Consider the following 19,250-nt stretch of genomic DNA (forward strand, 5'->3'; position numbering starts at 1 on the left):
AGACACTTCTGGATAGGGAAAAAAGTGATCTGATTATGACATCATAATGCAAAAAAGAAATAAAGAAAAGCTTATGGCACCTGAGGTTCCGAATTGGTCTCCCATACAAGTACTAACCAGTCACGAGTCTGGATGGCTTTTGAGATCTGACGAAATCAGGCATTTTCAGACTGGTATGGCCATAGGCAAACTTAATTGAATGCAATTTCACTGATGTTGGTAGAATATCAAACACTGATATCGACAAAAGACAAGACGCTTCTGGATAGGGAAAAAAGTGATCTGATTATAACATCATAATGCAAAAAAGAAATAAACAAAAGAGTATTGTATCTGAGGTTCCTAGTTGGTCTCCCATACCAGTACTAACCAGTCCCGAGTCTGGATGGCTTCTGAGATCTGACAATATCAGGCATTTTCAGACTGGTATGGCCATAGGCAAATTTAATTGAATGCAATTTCACTGATGTTGGTAGAATATCAAACACTGGTTGCGACAAAAGACAAGACGCTTCTGGATAGGGAAAAAAGTGATCTGATTATGACATCATAATGCAAAAAAAAAATAAACAAAAGCTTATGGCACCTGAGGTTCCCAGTTGGTCTCCCATACAAGTGCTAACCAGGCCCGAGTCTGGATGGCTTCTGAAATCTAACGAGATCAGGCATTTTCAGACTGGTATGGCCATAGTCATAACTAATTGAATGCAATTTCACTGATGTTGGTAGAATATCAAACACTGGTTGCGACAAAAGACAAGACGCTTCTGGATAGGGAAAAAAGTGATCTGATTATGACATCATAATGCAAAAAAGAAATAAAGAAAAGCTTATGGCACCTGGGGTTCCTAGTTGGTCTCCCATACAAGTACTAACCAGTCCCGAGTCTGGATGGCTTCTGAGATCTGACGAGATCAGGCATTTTCAGACTGGTATGGCCATAGGCAAAATTAATAGAATGCAATTTCACTGATGTTGGTAGAATATCAAACACTGGTTGTGACAAAAGACAAGACGCTTCTGGATAGGGAAAAAAGTGATCTGATTATGACATTGATGTGGAATTATTAAAAAATCTTTATTGTACTTGTATTGAATTATTGTACTAACTCCATTTTAACTTTATACTGTGACTTCGTCCTCCATTTTGTCCTCCTAACCTGACTTCTTCAATCCCCCATTTTGTCCTCATGACTTAACTTGTTCATTTTAAAACTACATTACGTGACTGAACTTCTCAACCCAATTAATACAGTAGACAAAGACTGTGTTTCCTTCAAGGACAAGTACCAGGAGGTGCTGGCTACTCCTTAAGACTTGCTGGCTACTCCTTAGAGCTTGTAAGATAGTACAGTTTGAAGGCCACAGAACACAGTAGTAATGAAATGTTCTATTCATAAGAGACCTTGCACCTGGACATAAAGCCTGATATCATTGACCGTGTAAAATGACGCTTAGGACCCCCTTGTCCCCCACCCGTGTCCAGAATAATCCCACCTCTGATGGGTGGGCACGGGACTAACCTCTTAATTTTACTAACCAATAGGTAAGACACTAACTCCGTCACTTAACAATTAATCCAATTGATGATGTTTATTTGCTGATATTCTAATAATCAATGATGACGCAAAATGCCTCTTAAAAGGGCCTGCGCGCCCGCTTTTACTTCACTTGCCAATAAACTTTCTCGAAGTTATTTTAACCTGAACCTCGTGTGTCAGACTTAATTACTTCAGCGTATATACGCAATTTAATTTATTGATTTGGACAGGAACAGATAGACTTTGAACATTTTGGTTTACTTTCAAAAAGTACCATAACAACTTGGCGCCCAACGTGGGGCATCGGGCTATGTCCGGCCGGTGAGCCGTCCTAAGGAAGACAAGGGTGGACGGAGGAATCCAGGGGGAAGGAAGGGAGATTGATCACCTCCAGATACACGGTAGAGACTTCTGCAGAGCCACCGGTACGTTCCGGCCCCTTTGATTGACCCGTCCACGTGTCTGTGACTGCTTCCCGGGAGGACATCAAAGACAGGTAATATCTTGCCCGGTGTCTCGTTACTCACTTGTTTACCTGCATTTTAGTCTATCTGTTGCCTGGGTGTGTTTGAATTGTTTGCTTGTTTCCCCATTTTGAGATAAAGGGGGGGTGGACCTGCAGGGGTTTTGCCTGGGGTTCTGTCTTGCTTGTTTTCCCCTTTTTGGGATAAAGGGGGGTGGACCTGAGGGGATTTGCCTGGGTCTTCGGTTTGTCTGTTTATCTGTTTGTATTTTACCTCTTTTGGGATAAAGGGGGGTGGACCTGAGGGGATTTGCCTGGGTCTTCTGTTGCCTGTTTTACTCCTTTTAGGAACCACTGTGCTGTGGTTGTAGGGAAAAAGGGGGGTTGACCTGTGGATGTGTTCCTGGGGGTCATCTTTTCCTGTTTAACTCTTTTAGGAGCCTCGTGGCTGGGGCTGTAGGGAAAAAGAGGTGTGTTGGATCTGTGGAGATTGTGTAGACTCATAGTTTCCTGGGGATCCTTCTTGTGTCACTTTGATAGCCTAGCTAGCTTCTCTGTGCACGTTACTCTGCTTGCAGAGTGGTGGTACCCTCCAGCTTTGAGCGCTGAGCTGGAGCCATTCCAATTTTTATTTTGTGGTGTGTGAATTCGGGCAGGCATTGCTGTCTTCATCACCACGGAGTAGTGGGACTTATAAAGTGGGTCTTTATAGGGGCACTACAAGGGTGAGGGTAGCGCAGACACTACGAGTGGGCTGCTGTGACGAGGGAGGCATATGGATTTCGGACCGGTGTTAGCTGTTATCCTTGGCCGTTGGTAGTAAGATACTACGGGATTGAGGGAGGTGACTTTGGAGTAAGCACACGAGTAAAGGAAAGGAATTATTGTTGATTTCATTTGAATTGTGATGCATGCACTGTATTTCAACTGTATTGTTGTCTTGTTTGTTTAATAGGAGTCTCATGAACTCCTGTGTCTGTCTCTAAGGATTTTCCTTGCCTTTCATCTTTTCTGTACTTCCTATATTATTATACTATCCACTCCCATTCCTCTTGAAGGAGAAGTGATTGGTCACACACTTCTCACCTCGCTCCAATCCGTGTCTACCACCCCGGGTAGGCGGATTCAGTGACTAGTCTACGTTTTGGGAAGACGCACCTGAGAAAGTTTTACGGTTCTCGGGTGGCAGTCGAGCATTGTAGACATTCTTGTTCCGTTTTCCTTCTCTCTCCCTATATCTAGGACGCTGGTATAGGGGTAAAGGGATTATGGGGCAGGATTTAAGCAAGCCCAATAAGGGCTGGTTAGCATGTGATTTGGTAGAAAACAGAGAGGGTGAGGAGATGGTTAAAGGTGTTGTAAAGATTGCAAAGGTATGTAAAATTACTGTACCAACGGGTGGAAGATTGCAACCAGAAAGTTGGCGTAAGTTACTGGCAGAAATGAAAGGCAAGCTTACAGATAATGGTTTATTAAAGACTGCTGAAGCATGGTACAGAGTAGCGAAGGCTATTCAGCTAGAAGGTTGGGTTGAGGAAGAAATAAATCACAAGGGTGTGAAATTGTTTGTGTATCATCAGAATTGCGTTGCTGGGGTCTACCCTCAGCCAGCGCCCCAAAGTGGCGCCCAGGGGACGTCTATCCCCAAGGTTCAGTCAGCAGTAGGTGATAGCCAGCTGACTATGTTCCCCGCTCCCAATCCTCCTAACACTCATCCCGCCACCTCCCCTGTTTGCCCGGTCCTGAATTCTGATGGATCTTTCTTTTCCCCCTCCCCGTCCCTAACATTCCCATCATCCTCGTCCATCCCTACGCTACCTGCTGTACCTCCCCCTAACATTTCATCTGCCATTCCTTCCCTACGCTCCCTCTCCGTTCATGACCCCCTCCCCTCCTCATCCGCCCAACTAACCACCTCTTCCACCCTCGCCCCGACTCCTCCCCCTCCCATCTCCACCCCAGTCCAATACCCCACCTCCTTCCCCTCCCCAGCCTGGCCCTACCCCTTCCCGTATCCCATGACTCTGCCCTATCCCGGATATCCACTACCCCTTCCCCAAGCCACTCCCCAGGTCCCGGTCATGCCCAGTCCGACACAGTCTGCCCCGGATGTGCCCTCTTCCAACATGGCCGCCGCTTCTTCCCTTAACCCTAATGTAGCACCTTCTCCGGCCACCAATATGGCGGCCCCCAGTTCGGCCCTGATGCCGGTAATCCCCGGTGACTACCTATCCCCAGGTTATGACTCACTAGCCACCCCTGCATCTGGGGCTCGTTCCCAACCACCGATCCTTTCACCTCATTCGGGCCCTGCACCACGCAAAAGAGCCAATATCATAGAATTCGATGATGACGAGATGGACAGGGTGTCCCATGTCTCATCGGAGCTTGCCGCGGGAGCCCCAACTCACCGTTCTATCGATGACCCTTTTGGCCACAAGGGTCGGGGAGAACAGGCCCCTTCTAAATATGTTGCCTTTAACCCCACTCAAGCTAGCGCATTAATGAAATCGCTCCCCGACCCAGAAAAACAGCCTATGCCTTTTTACCGAGGGATAGTTCAAATTCAAAAGACTTATTCCGCCGCATGGCGTGATCTACTCAGCATTTGTGCTATTAAAGCAGGGGATGCCTATTGGCCAAGTATGGCCCGTCACCTCAGTACAGATCTGCTTTCCAGTGATGTTGATTACCCCTCCGGGGTAACCTTTTGCACCCAATTAAGAGAATGGGCTAAGGACAAACTTGCAGATCAGGCTGCTGGCCTTACTGATGTTGTTCAAGAAAAAGGAGAATCAGTGGAAAAGTTTCATGCAAGACTGTATCAAATGTTCACAGATTTGGGGTTTGATCTTACTGACAAAATTCATTCACAAATGCTGTCAGGTGCGTTTGTCCAAGGCGTTAAAGACTCTATACGCAAGGGAATTATTGCTGCACGCCCTGAATATAAGGTTGTTCCCCTGGATACCCTGCTTTTAGTTGCTAGGGGCCTAGAATCTGCCCAGACCCCCAAAAGGCCAAGCTCTGCTCCTCTTATGGTATCACGCAGTATCCCTGTTCCCAGGGGCACCAGACCAGAGGATAGCTTCTGCTTTAATTGCAAAGCTAAAGGTCATTTTAAAAGTGATTGCCCGGAACCCAAAAGAGAGATAAGAAAGCCATCCAGACCTGCCCCGGTCACTAAGACCGAAAAAGGGGTCCCAATAGTTGAGGAACCCGATGAATAGGAAACTGGCAAGCCTGTGTCTGTAACCCCTGTAATGGCAGTGTCTACAGGGGATAAGGGGGGGCCACTTGCCACAGTGACTTTGCCCATTGAAGGCCACCCCACCACATTTCTAGTTGACACAGGTGCAGCCCGTAGTGTTCTACGAGAACAAGACTTGCCAGACCCATCTTTTCTGTCAAATATTGATGTCTCTTGTGTTGGAGTGGATGGCCAACCGAGACATAGCCCTCTAACAACTCCACTACGAGTTGGTTCTAGCCTGCTCGCTCGCTTTGTAGTATCCTCCACATGCCCAATTAACCTGTTAGGTGCTGATGTTCTCTCACGCCTGCAAGCATCCATCACCTTTACCCCGGATGGGCAGGTAGAAATGTTTACACCTCTGTCTGTATCAGACACTTCAGCCCTATGCTCTTTGCCTCTGATGCTGCATTTAGAAAAGCCCCGTGAGGAGACAGCAGAATTAAGGTCCAATTTCCCAGAGGAATTAAAAACACAGGTGCCCGCAAAGTTATGGTCCTCAGGCCCAGAGGACATAGGTCACCTAAATGTTCCCCCTGTGGTGGTAAAGCTTATTTCAGGAGCTAAATTACCAAGAAAACCACAATATCCATTAAAACCAGCACAGTCTGCTGCAATTTCTGTCCACATTAAGGCACTCTTGGAGAAGGGTGCCCTTGTCAAATGTAAATCTGAATGCAACACCCCGTTATTTCCTGTGAAAAAGAAAACTCCGAAGGGTGAGCCAGAGAAGTACAGGATGGTTCAGGATCTCCGTGCTGTTAATGAAGCTACAGTCCTGGACACCCCTCTTGTACCAAATCCTCATACTCTGCTCTCTGGAGTCCCACCATCTGCAAAATTCTTCACAGTTATTGACCTAGCAAATGCTTTTTTCAGTGTCCCACTGGACCCATCCTGCCAATATCTGTTTGCTTTCACTCATGAGATGCAACAGTATACCTGGACTGTCATGCCCCAAGGGGCACAAAATTCACCAAGTCAATTTGCAAAGGCCATGGCCACCATCCTTGACCCATGGCAAGCCGAGCACCCAGAAGTTGTTCTGCTTCAGTATGTGGATGATTTGCTGCTCTGTGGAGATGACATACCCACTACCGAAGAGTGCTCAATTAGTCTGCTTTGTTATTTTGCAGAACAAGGATGCAAAGCTTCGCTCATCAAGCTACAGTTCTGCCAACCTTCAGTAATTTTCCTTGGACACTGCCTATCTCAAGGTACCAGACATCTTACTCGGGACCGGGTAAGAGCTGTGCTGGATATTCCGCCTCCAAGGACTTCTAAGTCTCTTCATGCCTTCCTAGGCCTCATTTCCTACTGCAGAGCATGGATCCCAGAAGCCTCTCTGCTCATGCAACCTCTCTATGACGCACTTAAGTCTGACCCTTTCTGTTTAACTAAAGAAGCTATGGACAATTTTAATGCTCTCAAACGAGCCATTGCTTCTGCTCCTGCCTTGGGCCTCCCTGACTACTCCAAAACTTTCAAATTGTTTGTCTCTGAAAGACAAGGCCACGCAACAGGAGTGCTCACCCAAACTAATGACTTAAGAGGCCGCCAGAGGCCTATTGGATATTTCTCATGTCAACTGGACATTGTGGCCAGAGGGACTCCTTCCTGTCTCAGGGCTGTTTTTGCTGCGAGAGAACTCATAGAGAAGACCTCAGACCTGGTCCTTGGCCACCCTCTGGTTGTTTTGGCCCCTCATGACATCTCTGCCATCATCAACCAAGTCCAGCTCAAGCACGTGTCTCCAGCCAGACACCTGCGCTTACAGTGTCATCTTCTTTTGCCTGACAACATTTCCATCCAAAGATGTCAGGTGCTTAATCCGTCCACTCTTCTTCCACTCCCTGAGGGGGGTATCTACTATGGATTTATCACGGATGAAACCTACATTCACCTGCTCTGTGGATGTATCAAGAAAGTCATGCATCCACATTTGACATTTTATGAAGGTGAAAAACCTCTCTGTGAAGGCCCAGATCACGCCTTCTGCACCACGTGGTACAAACCAAACATTACCCCTGAACCTTGCTATGAAGATGAGCTTTACCACCGGACCGATGTAAAGCTTACTGCACAAGACTTCTATTGTGACTCTGACGGCAATAGTATGGTCTTGATCCAGCTACCTCAACAACTTAACTACCTTTACCGTCATTGGGATACTGCTATCCCACATATTCCTGTTACCAAGTTGAAGACAAGGTCATGGAATGATCTTGGGCCCATGGCAAAACTATGGGCCACCATGAATGAAGAACAGCTACAGGAAAATGGTATTGTCAAATACCCAACAACTGACCTTCTAGAAGCATGGCCACGCCATTTCCTGGAAAAGGAATTTCAAGATCTGGTCATAAAGAATGATTATGACCCAGAAACACCTCATGACTGTTTTGAACAGATGAAAATGGAAACAGTGCACTTACCAACTGTGCATGAGAACCCATTACCAGATCCGGATTTTACCCTGTTTGTGGACGGATCGAGATATGCCGATGAAGGAGGAACATATCATACAGGATATGCCGTAACCACAACAGATGAAGTTATTAAATCATCATCCTTACCACCAGCAATGTCTGCACAAGAAGCTGAATTACAGGCTCTGACTTCAGCCTGCAAAATTTCCGAAGGAAAACGTGCCAACATCTATACAGATTCAAGATATGCTCTAGGCGTGGCACATGACTTCGGCCTAATTTGGAAGACTAGAGGATTTCTTACCACCGCCGGTACACCAGTCAAACACAGCACTGCAATCAAGGAGCTAATGGATGCCCTCCTACTCCCCAAAGAAGTGGCCGTTTTGAAAGTAAAGGCCCATGGGAAATTGGATACAGATGAAGCAAAGGGCAACCATTTGGCTGATCAGGCTGCTAAGTTAGCGGCCAGGGATTTGCAGGAAGTGGATGAAGAAGTGTCCGGACAAGAAGAAGAAGTCCCTATTTTTGCCCTGCAAACTCTTCCTACTGATTTGCGAATTTTACAAGAACAGCAAGCTGCAGTCACTCCTGAAGAAGTCCAGAAATGGAAAAAGAAAGGAGCTGTCCAAAAGGACGGAATATATTACAACAACTTCAAATTTTGTCTTCCCAGAAATTTGTATCCAGCAGTTGTCCAATGGGCACATGGGCCTGCACACCTGTCAAAAGAATTGATGGCCGCCCTCATACAGAAGTATTATGAAGCACCTGGAATCACAACATTGATCAATAGCTTCTGCAAGGCCTGTGTCATTTGTGCAAAATGCAATCCAGGAAGACCAGTTAAAGTACCTGCGAAACACCTGGCAAAGCCCATGTACCCCTTCCAGCGGATTCAAATTGACCACATCCAAATGCCCAAGAGTGGGCCCCATGAATATGCACTAGTAATAGTGGACATGTTCTCAGGCTGGCCAGAAGCCTACCCAGTGGCCAATATCACTGCAAAAACAACCGCAAAGCGCCTACTTACAGATATTGTATGTAGATTCGGACTCCCAGAAGTTATTGAGAGTGATCAAGGCCCAGCCTTTACAGCAACTGTGACTAAAGAAATTTGGACTGCCCTAGGGGTGACTCTAGCCTTCCACACCCCTTACCACCCACAAAGTAGTGGTAAAGTGGAGCGCATGAATGGCACCCTAAAAACTAGAATGTTAAAAATGTCACAAGAAACAAAGATGCCCTGGCCAGAAAGCCTACCAATAGCTCTATTTAGTGTTAGGCACACACCTAGAGGGAAGCATTCACTGTCCCCATATGAGGTTCTATTTGGGACAGCACCCAGACTAGGTTGTTATTATCCGCAGCAGTTGCAACTCCAATCAGATGTTTTAGTAGACTATGTAACTGAACTTGCAAATGTCCTAAACAAAATACATGCCCAAGTTTTCTCTTCAATTCCAGATCCCGAATTGGATACAGGTTCCCATAACCTACTTCCCGGAGATTGGGTCCTGGTCAAGAAGTTTGTGCGGAAAAATACCCTGGAACCAAGATTTGACGGTCCATTCCAAGTCCTCCTGATTACCGCAACCTCCGTCAAATTGGCCGGTAGGCCAAATTGGATCCACGCTTCCCACTGCAAGAAATCTCCTGCCCCAGAGGAAGCGAATATCGCACAAACATGTATCTCTGGTACATCTTCTCCTTAATTAGCCTTATGAAGGCCCAGCAAGTAGCCATTACCAAAGACATTAGTGGGTACACCTTCTGGTATAATTCATCATGCACCCAGGTGGCTACTTATACCTTTGACTACTGTGATATTGTAGAATGCCCATTTCCCACACCACAAATCCAGAGCATCTATAGAGATATCCCTCATTCGAAAGACCCATATGTTTGTGTAGTTGACAAACAATGGGGGCACAATTGTGATCACTGGGGGGCGGCGGGATGGAATGCCGGGCCTGCCTGGGGTTACAAACCAAAAAGTGCCGTATCTAAAGTAGATGATCATGGTAGATCCCTTCTCCAGAGGATGACTTTGAGAAAGCCCGGGGGGAGTACACCAATGAAATTAATTCTTAATATTGAGCATCCAAGCCCAACAGATGCAGACCAGTATGTGATGGGGATGTATTGGAAAAAGGGTTCCTATAAAAAGTTAGGGAATTTCTACCTTAAAGATATGTGCAACTCTTCTGAGTGGCAAGGGGCCACCCATATGGTCCCTAACCCATTAAAACCTCATATCCAGACCTTTCAAGACATGATGGCCATTGCTAACCCCACTTTTGAAGATACCATGGCCGCTGAAACAGGTTTTAATGATGTAAACTTATGGTTAGAATGGATGAAATATAATGCTAATAAGCATAATAGAACTGCATGTTACGTGTGTGGCGGTGCCCGGCCTCACCTAGGTACCGTACCTTTAATCCTACCTGTAGATATAGAAGAATGTATTTTAAGCCTTTTTGCCTATCACTATAATTTTAACAGGTCCATATGTATTGCATGGACAAAGGAGTATCCTCTCCTAGCCAACGATGTCAAACCCCCTGATGGTATTACCGTATATAAAGGTAATTACACTTGCTATGCCATGTACGATGGTATTGGTAAATTTGTGGGTAACTTTTCCAAAGGTTATTGTGCTACATACAGAACTGTTCCTGTACGCTTGCTGCAACACCATACTAGGTCACTAGGAGACATTTACTGGTTGTGTGGGGATTTACAGCTGAGATCCAGAATGGACACAGAATGGTGGGGAGAGTGTACTTTGACTAAGGCCATCATGCCTATACATATTATTTCTGACACACACCTCAACACCCATGAGTTCAGCCACACTAAGGTTAAACGTGACGCCCCAGTGAAAGGAAGTTTTGATCCTCATGTATATATTGATGCCATTGGAGTGCCCAGGGGGGTGCCCAATGAGTTTAAAGCTAGGGATGAAGTTGCTGCAGGATTTGAATCAATTTTTACCATAGTTACCGCAAACAAGAATCTAAATTGGATAAATTACATTTATTATAATCAACAGCGTTTTGTCAATTACACCAGAGACGCCCTCCAGGGGTTGGCCGAACAGTTACAGGCCACATCCCAAATGACTTTTCAGAATAGGATGGCCCTAGATATGATCTTAGCCAAAAAAGGAGGGGTTTGTAAGATTTTGCCTGACACTATGACATGTTGTACCTACATCCCAGAAAACACAGGCCCTAATGGTAAAGTCACACTAGCTATAGAAAAATTAAATGACCTGTCTGAAGAGTTAAAAAGGAATTCTGGGATAAAAGATCCCTGGGAAAGATGGTTTGGTTGGATGACAGGATGGCAAAAGGCTTTAATGCAGATTGGTATGGCTATACTAATTTTTCTTTTTATTTTTGCTCTTCTCTTTTGTTGTGTCCTCCCATGTCTGAGAAAATCCCTCATGAAGACTGTTGACCAAGCGGCACCCGCTTTTACCCATCTCGAAGTTGATGACCAAGAATTTCAAGACATCAACTCACCCTGTCTGCCGCTGCAACTTATCCCCTTTGTTGATAAAGTGCAGGAATTCTAGGAAGGGACTAGATTAGGGACAGCATCTGTCAGTGAATGGTAAAGGCCCCATGTGGAGAAGTGGTGGGTTAGCTGCCATGGGATACCCTTGGGTGTGAAGCGTTCGAGAGCCATACTGACGGATGGTTAGCCTATTAGGGTCAGATCTAGGGACAGCCTTGCACTTTGCATTAACATCTAGCTAGCGGCCACGGGGTTTCTGTGCCTTTGGGTTAACACGTCTTCTGATACTAACATAATAAAGTTTTATCTCTTAGAATCTAACATTTCATAGGGGGGACTGATGTGGAATTATTAAAAAATCTTTATTGTACTTGTATTGAATTATTGTACTAACTCCATTTTAACTTTATACTGTGACTTCGTCCTCCATTTTGTCCTCCTAACCTGACTTCTTCAATCCCCCATTTTGTCCTCATGACTTAACTTGTTCATTTTAAAACTACATTACGTGACTGAACTTCTCAACCCAATTAATACAGTAGACAAAGACTGTGTTTCCTTCAAGGACAAGTACCAGGAGGTGCTGGCTACTCCTTAAGACTTGCTGGCTACTCCTTAGAGCTTGTAAGATAGTACAGTTTGAAGGCCACAGAACACAGTAGTAATGAAATGTTCTATTCATAAGAGACCTTGCACCTGGACATAAAGCCTGATATCATTGACCGTGTAAAATGACGCTTAGGACCCCCTTGTCCCCCACCCGTGTCCAGAATAATCCCACCTCTGATGGGTGGGCACGGGACTAACCTCTTAATTTTACTAACCAATAGGTAAGACACTAACTCCGTCACTTAACAATTAATCCAATTGATGATGTTTATTTGCTGATATTCTAATAATCAATGATGACGCAAAATGCCTCTTAAAAGGGCCTGCGCGCCCGCTTTTACTTCACTTGCCAATAAACTTTCTCGAAGTTATTTTAACCTGAACCTCGTGTGTCAGACTTAATTACTTCAGCGTATATACGCAATTTAATTTATTGATTTGGACAGGAACAGATAGACTTTGAACATTTTGGTTTACTTTCAAAAAGTACCATAACAACATCATAATGCAAAAAAGAAATAAACAAAACCTTATGACACCTGAGGTTCCTAGTTGGTCTCCCATACAAGTACTAACCAGTCCCGAGTCTGGATGGCTTCTGAGATCTAATGAGATCAGGCATTTTCAGACTGGTATGGCCATAGGCGAAATTAAATGAATGCAATTTCACTGATGTTGGTAGAATATCAAACACTGGTTGCGACAAAAGACAAGACGCTTCTGGATAGGGAAAAAAGTGATCTGATTATGACATCATAATGCAAAAAAGAAATAAAGAAAAGCTTATGGCACCTGAGGTTCCTAGTTGGTCTCCCATACAAGTACTAACCAGTCCCGAGTCTGGATGGCTTCTGAGATCTGACGAGATCAGGCATTTTCAGACTGGTATGGCCATAGGCAAAATTAAAAGAATGCAATTTCACTGATGTTGGTAGAATATCAAACACTGGTTGTGACAAAAGACAAGACGCTTCTGGATAGGGAAAAAAGTGATCTGATTATGACATCATAATGCAAAAAAGAAATAAACAAAACCTTATGACACCTGAGGTTCCTAGTTGGTCTCCCATACAAGTACTAACCAGTCCCGAGTCTGGATGACTTCTGAGATCTGACGAGATCAGGCATTTTCAGACTGGTATGGCCATAGGCAAAATTAAATGAATGCAATTTCACTGATGTTGGTAGAATATCAAACACTGGTTGCGACAAAAGACAAGACGCTTCTGGATAGGGAAAAAAGTGATCTGATTATGACATCATAATGCAAAAAAGAAATAAAGAAAAGCTTATGGCACCTGAGGTTCCTAGTTGGTCTCCCATACAAGTACTAACCAGTCCTGAGTCTGGATGGCTTCTGAGATCTGACGAGATCAGGCATTTTCAGACTGGTATGGCCATGGACAAAATTAATTGAATGCAATTTCACTGATGTTGGTAGAATATCAAACACTGGTTGCGACAAAAGACAAGACGCTTCTGGATAGGGAAAAAAGTGATCTGATTATGACATCATAATGCAAAAAAGAAATAAAGAAAAGCTTATGGCACCTGAGGTTCCTAGTTGGTCTCCCATACATGTACTAACCAGGCCCGAGACTGAATGGCTTCTGAGATCTGACGAGATCAGGCATTTTCAGACTGGTATGGCCATAGGCAAAATTCATTGAATGCAATTTCACTGATGTTGGTAGAATATCAAACACTGGTTGTGACAAAAGACATGACGCTTCTGGATAGGGAAAAAAGTGATCTGATTATGACATCATAATGCAAAAAAGAAATAAACAAAACCTTATGGCACCTGAGGTTCCTAGTTGGTCTCCCATACAAGTACTAACCAGTCCCGAGTCTGGATGGCTTTTGAGATCTGACGAGATCAGGCATTTGCAGACTGGTATGGCCATAGGCAAACTTAATTGAATGCAATTTCACTGATGTTGGTAGAATATCAAACACTGATATCGACAAAAGACAAGACGCTTCTGGATAGGGAAAAAAGTGATCTGATTATAACATCATAATGCAAAAAAGAAATAAACAAAAGAATATTGTATCTGAGATTCCTAGTTGGTCTCCCATACCAGTACTAACCAGTCCCGAGTCTGGATGGCTTCTGAGATCTGACGATATCAGGCATTTTCAGACTGGTATGGCCATAGGCAAATTTAATTGAATGCAATTTCACTGATGTTGGTAGAATATCAAACACTGGTTGCGACAAAAGACAAGACGCTTCTGGATAGGGAAAAAAGTGATCTGATTATGACATCATAATGCAAAAAAATAATAAACAAAAGCTTATGGCACCTGAGGTTCCTAGTTGGTCTCCCATACAAGTACTAACCAGTCCTGAGTCTGGATGGCTTCTGAGATCTGACGAGATCAGGCATTTTCAGACTGGTATGGCCATGGACAAAATTAATTGAATGCAATTTCACTGATGTTGGTAGAATATCAAACACTGGTTGCGACAAAAGACAAGACGCTTCTGGATAGGGAAAAAAGTGATCTGATTATGACATCATAATGCAAAAAAGAAATAAAGAAAAGCTTATGGCACCTGAGGTTCCTAGTTGGTCTCCCATACATGTACTAACCAGGCCCGAGACTGAATGGCTTCTGAGATCTGACGAGATCAGGCATTTTCAGACTGGTATGGCCATAGGCAAAATTCATTGAATGCAATTTCACTGATGTTGGTAGAATATCAAACACTGGTTGTGACAAAAGACATGACGCTTCTGGATAGGGAAAAAAGTGATCTGATTATGACATCATAATGCAAAAAAGAAATAAACAAAACCTTATGGCACCTGAGGTTCCTAGTTGGTCTCCCATACAAGTACTAACCAGTCCCGAGTCTGGATGGCTTTTGAGATCTGACGAGATCAGGCATTTGCAGACTGGTATGGCCATAGGCAAACTTAATTGAATGCAATTTCACTGATGTTGGTAGAATATCAAACACTGATATCGACAAAAGACAAGACGCTTCTGGATAGGGAAAAAAGTGATCTGATTATAACATCATAATGCAAAAAAGAAATAAACAAAAGAATATTGTATCTGAGATTCCTAGTTGGTCTCCCATACCAGTACTAACCAGTCCCGAGTCTGGATGGCTTCTGAGATCTGACGATATCAGGCATTTTCAGACTGGTATGGCCATAGGCAAATTTAATTGAATGCAATTTCACTGATGTTGGTAGAATATCAAACACTGGTTGCGACAAAAGACAAGACGCTTCTGGATAGGGAAAAAAGTGATCTGATTATGACATCATAATGCAAAAAAATAATAAACAAAAGCTTATGGCACCTGAGGTTCCTAGTTGGTCTCCCATACAAGTACTAACCAGTCCTGAGTCTGGATGGCTTCTGAGATCTGACGAGATCAGGCATTTTCAGACTGGTATGGCCATGGGCAAAATTAATTGATTGCAATTTCACTGATGTTGGTAGAATATACAAACACTGGTTGCGACAAAAGACAAGACGCTTCTGGATAGGGAAAAAAGTGATCTGATTATGACATCATAATGCAAAAAAGAAATAAAGAAAAGCTTATGGCACCTGAGGTTCCTAGTTGATCTCCCATACAAGTACTAACCAGTCCCGAGTCTGGATGGCTTCTGAGATCTGACGAGATCAGGCATTTTCAGACTGGTATGGCCATAGGCAAAATTAAATGAATGCAATTTCACTGATGTTGGTAGAATATCAAACACTGGTTGCGACAAAAGACAAGACGCTTCTGGATAGGGAAAAAAGTGATCTGATTATGACATCATAATGCAAAAAAGAAATAAAGAAAACCTTATGGCACCTGAGGTTCCTAGTTGGTCTCCCATACAAGTACTAACCAGACCCGAGTCTGTATGGCTTCTGAGATCTGACGAGATCAGGCATTTTCCGACTGGTATGGCCATAGGCAAAATTAATTGAATGCAATTTCACTGATGTTGGTAGAATATACAAACACTGGTTGCGACAAAAGACAAGACACTTCTGGATAGGGAAAAAATGATCTGATTATGACATCATAATGCAAAAAAGAAATAAACAAAAGCTTATGGCAGGTGAGGTTCCTAGTTGGTCTCCCATACAAGTCCTAACCAGGCACGAGTCTGAATGGCTTCTGAGATCTGACGAGATCAGGCATTTTCAGACTGGTATGGCCATAGGCAAAATTAATCGAATGCAATTTCACTGATGTTGGTAAAATATCAAACACTGGTTGCGACAAAAGACAAGAAGCTTCTGGATAGGGAAAAAGTGATCTGATTATGACATCATAATGCAAAAAAGAAATAAACAAAAGCTTATGGCACCTGAGGTTCCTAGTTGGTCTCCCATACAAGTACTAACCAGGCCCGAGTCTGGATGGTTACTGAGATCTGACGAGATCAGTCATTTTCAGACTGGTATGGCCATAGGCAAAATTAATCGAATGCAATTTCACTGATGTTGGTAAAATATCAAACACTGGTTGCGACAAAAGACAAGAAGCTTCTGGATAGGGAAAAAGTGATCTGATTATGACATCATAATGCAAAAAAGAAATAAAGAAAAGCTTAAGGCACCTGAGGTTCCTAGTTGGTCTCCCATACAAGTACTAACCAGGCCCAAGTCTGCATGGCTTCTGAGATCTGACGAGATCAGGCATTTTCAGACTGGTATGGCAATAGGCAAAATTAATTGAATGCAATTTCACTGATGTTGGTAGAATATCAAACACTGGTTGCGACAACAGACAAGACACTTCTGGATAGGGAAAAAAGTGATCTGATTATGACATCATAATGCAAAAAAGAAATAAAGAAAAGCTTATGGCACCTGAGGTTCCGAGTTGGTCTCCCATACAAGTACTAACCAGTCCCGAGTCTGGATGGCTTTTGAGATCTGACGAGATCAGGCATTTTCAGACTGGTATGGCCATAGCCAAACTTAATTGAATGCAATTTCACTGATGTTGGTAGAATATCAAACACTGATATCGACAAAAGACAAGACGCTTCTGGATAGGGAAAAAAGTGATCTGATTATAACATCATAATGCAAAAAAGAAATAAACAAAAGAGTATTGTATCTGAGGTTCCTAGTTGGTCTCCCATACAAGTACTAACCAGTCCCGAGTCTGGATGGCTTCTGAGATCTGACGATATCAGGCATTTTCAGACTGGTATGTCCATAGGCAAATTTAATTGAATGCAATTTCACTGATGTTGGTAGAATATCAAACACTGGTTGCGACAAAAGACAAGACGCTTCTGGATAGGGAAAAAAGTGATCTGATTATGACATCATAATGCAAAAAAAAAATAAACAAAAGCTTATGGCACCTGAGGTTCCCAGTTGGTCTCCCATACAAGTACTAACCAGGCCTGAGTCTGGATGGCTTCTGAAATCTAACAAGACCAGGCATTTTCAGACTGGTATGGCCATAGTCATAACTAATTGAATGCAATTTCACTGATGTTGGTAGAATATCAAACACTGGTTGCGACAAAAGACAAGACGCTTCTGGATAGGGAAAAAAGTGATCTGATTATGACATCATAATGCAAAAAAGAAATAAAGAAAAGCTTATGGCACCAGAGGTTCCTAGTTGGTCTCCCATACAAGTACTAACCAGTCCCGAGTCTGGATGGCTTCTGAGATCTGACGAGATCAGGCATTTTCAGACTGGTATGGCCATAGGCAAAATTATTAGAATGCAATTTCACTGATGTTGGTAGAATATCAAACACTGGTTGTGACAAAAGACAAGACGCTTCTGGATAGAGAAAAAAGTGATCTGATTATGACATCATAATGCAAAAAAGAAATAAACAAAACCTTATGACACCTGAGGTTCCTAGTTGGTCTCCCATACAAGTACTAACCAGTCCCGAGTCTGGATGGCTTCTGAGATCTGACGAGATCAGGCATTTTCAGACTGGTATGGCCATAGGCAAAACTAAATGAATGCAATTTCACTGATGTTGGTAGAATATCAAACACTGGTTGCGACAAAAGACAAGACGCTTCTGGATAGGGAAAAAAGTGATCTGATTATGACATCATAATGCAAAAAAGAAATAAAGAAAAGCTTATGGCACCTGAGGTTCCTAGTTGGTCTCCCATACAAGTACTAACCAGTCCTGAGTCTGGATGGCTTCTGAGATCTGACGAGATCAGGCATTTTCAGACTGGTATGGCCATGGGCAAAATTAATTGAATGCAATTTCACTGATGTTGGTAGAATATCAAACACTGGTTGCGACAAAAGACAAGACGCTTCTGGATAGGGAAAAAAGTGATCTGATTATGACATCATAATGCAAAAAAGAAATAAAGAAAAGCTTATGGCACCTGAGGTTCCTAGTTGGTCTCCCATACATGTACTAACCAGGCCCGAGTCTGGATGGCTTCTGAGATCTGACGAGATCAGGCATTTTCAGACTGGTATGGCCATAGGCAAAATTCATTGAATGCAATTTCACTGATGTTGGTAGAATATCAAACACTGGTTGCGACAAAAGACAAGACGCTTCTGGATAGGGAAAAAAGTGATCTGATTATGACATCATAATGCAAAAAAGAAATAAAGAAAATCTTATGGCACCTGAGGTTCCTAGTTGGTCTCCCATACAAGTACTAACCAGTCCTGAGTCTGGATGGCTTCTGAGATCTGACGAGATCAGGCATTTTCAGACTGGTATGGCCATAGGCAAAATTAGTTGAATGCAATTTCACTGATGTTGGTAGAATATCAAACACTGGTTGCGACAAAAGACAAGACGCTTCTGGATAGGGAAAAAAGTGATCTGATTATGACATCATAATGCAAAAAAGAAATAAAGAAAAGCTTATGGCACCTGAGGTTCCTAGTTGGTCTCCCATACATGTACTAACCAGGCCCGAGTCTGGATGGCTTCTGAGATCTGACGAGATCAGGCATTTTCAGATTGGTATGGCCATAGGCAAAATTCATTGAATGCAATTTCACTGATGTTGGTAGAATATCAAACACTGGTTGCGACAAAAGACAAGACGCTTCTGGATAGGGAAAAAAGTGATCTGATTATGACATCATAATGCAAAAAAGAAATAAAGAAAATCTTATGGCACCTGAGGTTCCTAGTTGGTCTCCCATACAAGTACTAACCAGTCCTGAGTCTGGATGGCTTCTGAGATCTGACGAGATCAGGCATTTTCAGACTGGTATGGCCATAGACAAAGTTAAGTGAATGCAATTTCACTGATGTTGGTAGAATATCAAACACTGGTTGCGACAACAGACAAGACACTTCTGGATAGGGAAAAAGTGATCTGATTATGACATCATAATGCAAAAAAGAAATAAACAAAAGCTTATGGACCCTGAGGTTCCTAGTTGGTCTCCCATACAAGTACTAACCAGACCCGAGTCTGGATGG

The 19,250-nt window shown here is 43.3% G+C and overlaps 25 pseudogenes; all 25 read right to left on the reverse strand.

Annotated features, from left to right (window-relative positions):
• Window positions 1–574: 574 nt before the first annotated feature.
• On the reverse strand, window positions 575–693 carry LOC134584663 (5S ribosomal RNA; annotated as a pseudogene).
• A 134-nt stretch (window positions 694–827) lies between these two features.
• LOC134584261 (5S ribosomal RNA) lies at window positions 828–946 on the reverse strand (annotated as a pseudogene).
• Window positions 947–12,353: 11,407 nt separating this feature from the next.
• Window positions 12,354–12,472, reverse strand: LOC134583613 (5S ribosomal RNA; annotated as a pseudogene).
• A 134-nt stretch (window positions 12,473–12,606) lies between these two features.
• LOC134584344 (5S ribosomal RNA) lies at window positions 12,607–12,725 on the reverse strand (annotated as a pseudogene).
• Window positions 12,726–12,859: 134 nt separating this feature from the next.
• Window positions 12,860–12,978, reverse strand: LOC134584636 (5S ribosomal RNA; annotated as a pseudogene).
• A 134-nt stretch (window positions 12,979–13,112) lies between these two features.
• Window positions 13,113–13,231, reverse strand: LOC134583859 (5S ribosomal RNA; annotated as a pseudogene).
• A 134-nt stretch (window positions 13,232–13,365) lies between these two features.
• LOC134584329 (5S ribosomal RNA) lies at window positions 13,366–13,484 on the reverse strand (annotated as a pseudogene).
• A 134-nt stretch (window positions 13,485–13,618) lies between these two features.
• On the reverse strand, window positions 13,619–13,737 carry LOC134583798 (5S ribosomal RNA; annotated as a pseudogene).
• A 387-nt stretch (window positions 13,738–14,124) lies between these two features.
• On the reverse strand, window positions 14,125–14,243 carry LOC134583860 (5S ribosomal RNA; annotated as a pseudogene).
• A 134-nt stretch (window positions 14,244–14,377) lies between these two features.
• LOC134584330 (5S ribosomal RNA) lies at window positions 14,378–14,496 on the reverse strand (annotated as a pseudogene).
• Window positions 14,497–14,630: 134 nt separating this feature from the next.
• LOC134583800 (5S ribosomal RNA) lies at window positions 14,631–14,749 on the reverse strand (annotated as a pseudogene).
• A 387-nt stretch (window positions 14,750–15,136) lies between these two features.
• LOC134583775 (5S ribosomal RNA) lies at window positions 15,137–15,255 on the reverse strand (annotated as a pseudogene).
• Window positions 15,256–15,390: 135 nt separating this feature from the next.
• Window positions 15,391–15,509, reverse strand: LOC134584534 (5S ribosomal RNA; annotated as a pseudogene).
• Window positions 15,510–15,643: 134 nt separating this feature from the next.
• Window positions 15,644–15,762, reverse strand: LOC134584555 (5S ribosomal RNA; annotated as a pseudogene).
• Window positions 15,763–16,148: 386 nt separating this feature from the next.
• Window positions 16,149–16,267, reverse strand: LOC134584333 (5S ribosomal RNA; annotated as a pseudogene).
• Window positions 16,268–16,400: 133 nt separating this feature from the next.
• On the reverse strand, window positions 16,401–16,519 carry LOC134584234 (5S ribosomal RNA; annotated as a pseudogene).
• Window positions 16,520–16,653: 134 nt separating this feature from the next.
• On the reverse strand, window positions 16,654–16,772 carry LOC134583730 (5S ribosomal RNA; annotated as a pseudogene).
• Window positions 16,773–17,159: 387 nt separating this feature from the next.
• LOC134583896 (5S ribosomal RNA) lies at window positions 17,160–17,278 on the reverse strand (annotated as a pseudogene).
• A 134-nt stretch (window positions 17,279–17,412) lies between these two features.
• Window positions 17,413–17,531, reverse strand: LOC134584351 (5S ribosomal RNA; annotated as a pseudogene).
• A 134-nt stretch (window positions 17,532–17,665) lies between these two features.
• Window positions 17,666–17,784, reverse strand: LOC134583624 (5S ribosomal RNA; annotated as a pseudogene).
• Window positions 17,785–17,918: 134 nt separating this feature from the next.
• On the reverse strand, window positions 17,919–18,037 carry LOC134583776 (5S ribosomal RNA; annotated as a pseudogene).
• Window positions 18,038–18,171: 134 nt separating this feature from the next.
• LOC134584236 (5S ribosomal RNA) lies at window positions 18,172–18,290 on the reverse strand (annotated as a pseudogene).
• A 134-nt stretch (window positions 18,291–18,424) lies between these two features.
• LOC134583761 (5S ribosomal RNA) lies at window positions 18,425–18,543 on the reverse strand (annotated as a pseudogene).
• Window positions 18,544–18,677: 134 nt separating this feature from the next.
• On the reverse strand, window positions 18,678–18,796 carry LOC134584495 (5S ribosomal RNA; annotated as a pseudogene).
• A 134-nt stretch (window positions 18,797–18,930) lies between these two features.
• On the reverse strand, window positions 18,931–19,049 carry LOC134583848 (5S ribosomal RNA; annotated as a pseudogene).
• Window positions 19,050–19,250: the final 201 nt, after the last annotated feature.

Source organism: Pelobates fuscus, chromosome 13, assembly GCF_036172605.1.
Source record: "Pelobates fuscus isolate aPelFus1 chromosome 13, aPelFus1.pri, whole genome shotgun sequence".
In the NCBI taxonomy this organism is placed as follows: Eukaryota; Metazoa; Chordata; class Amphibia; order Anura; family Pelobatidae; genus Pelobates; species Pelobates fuscus.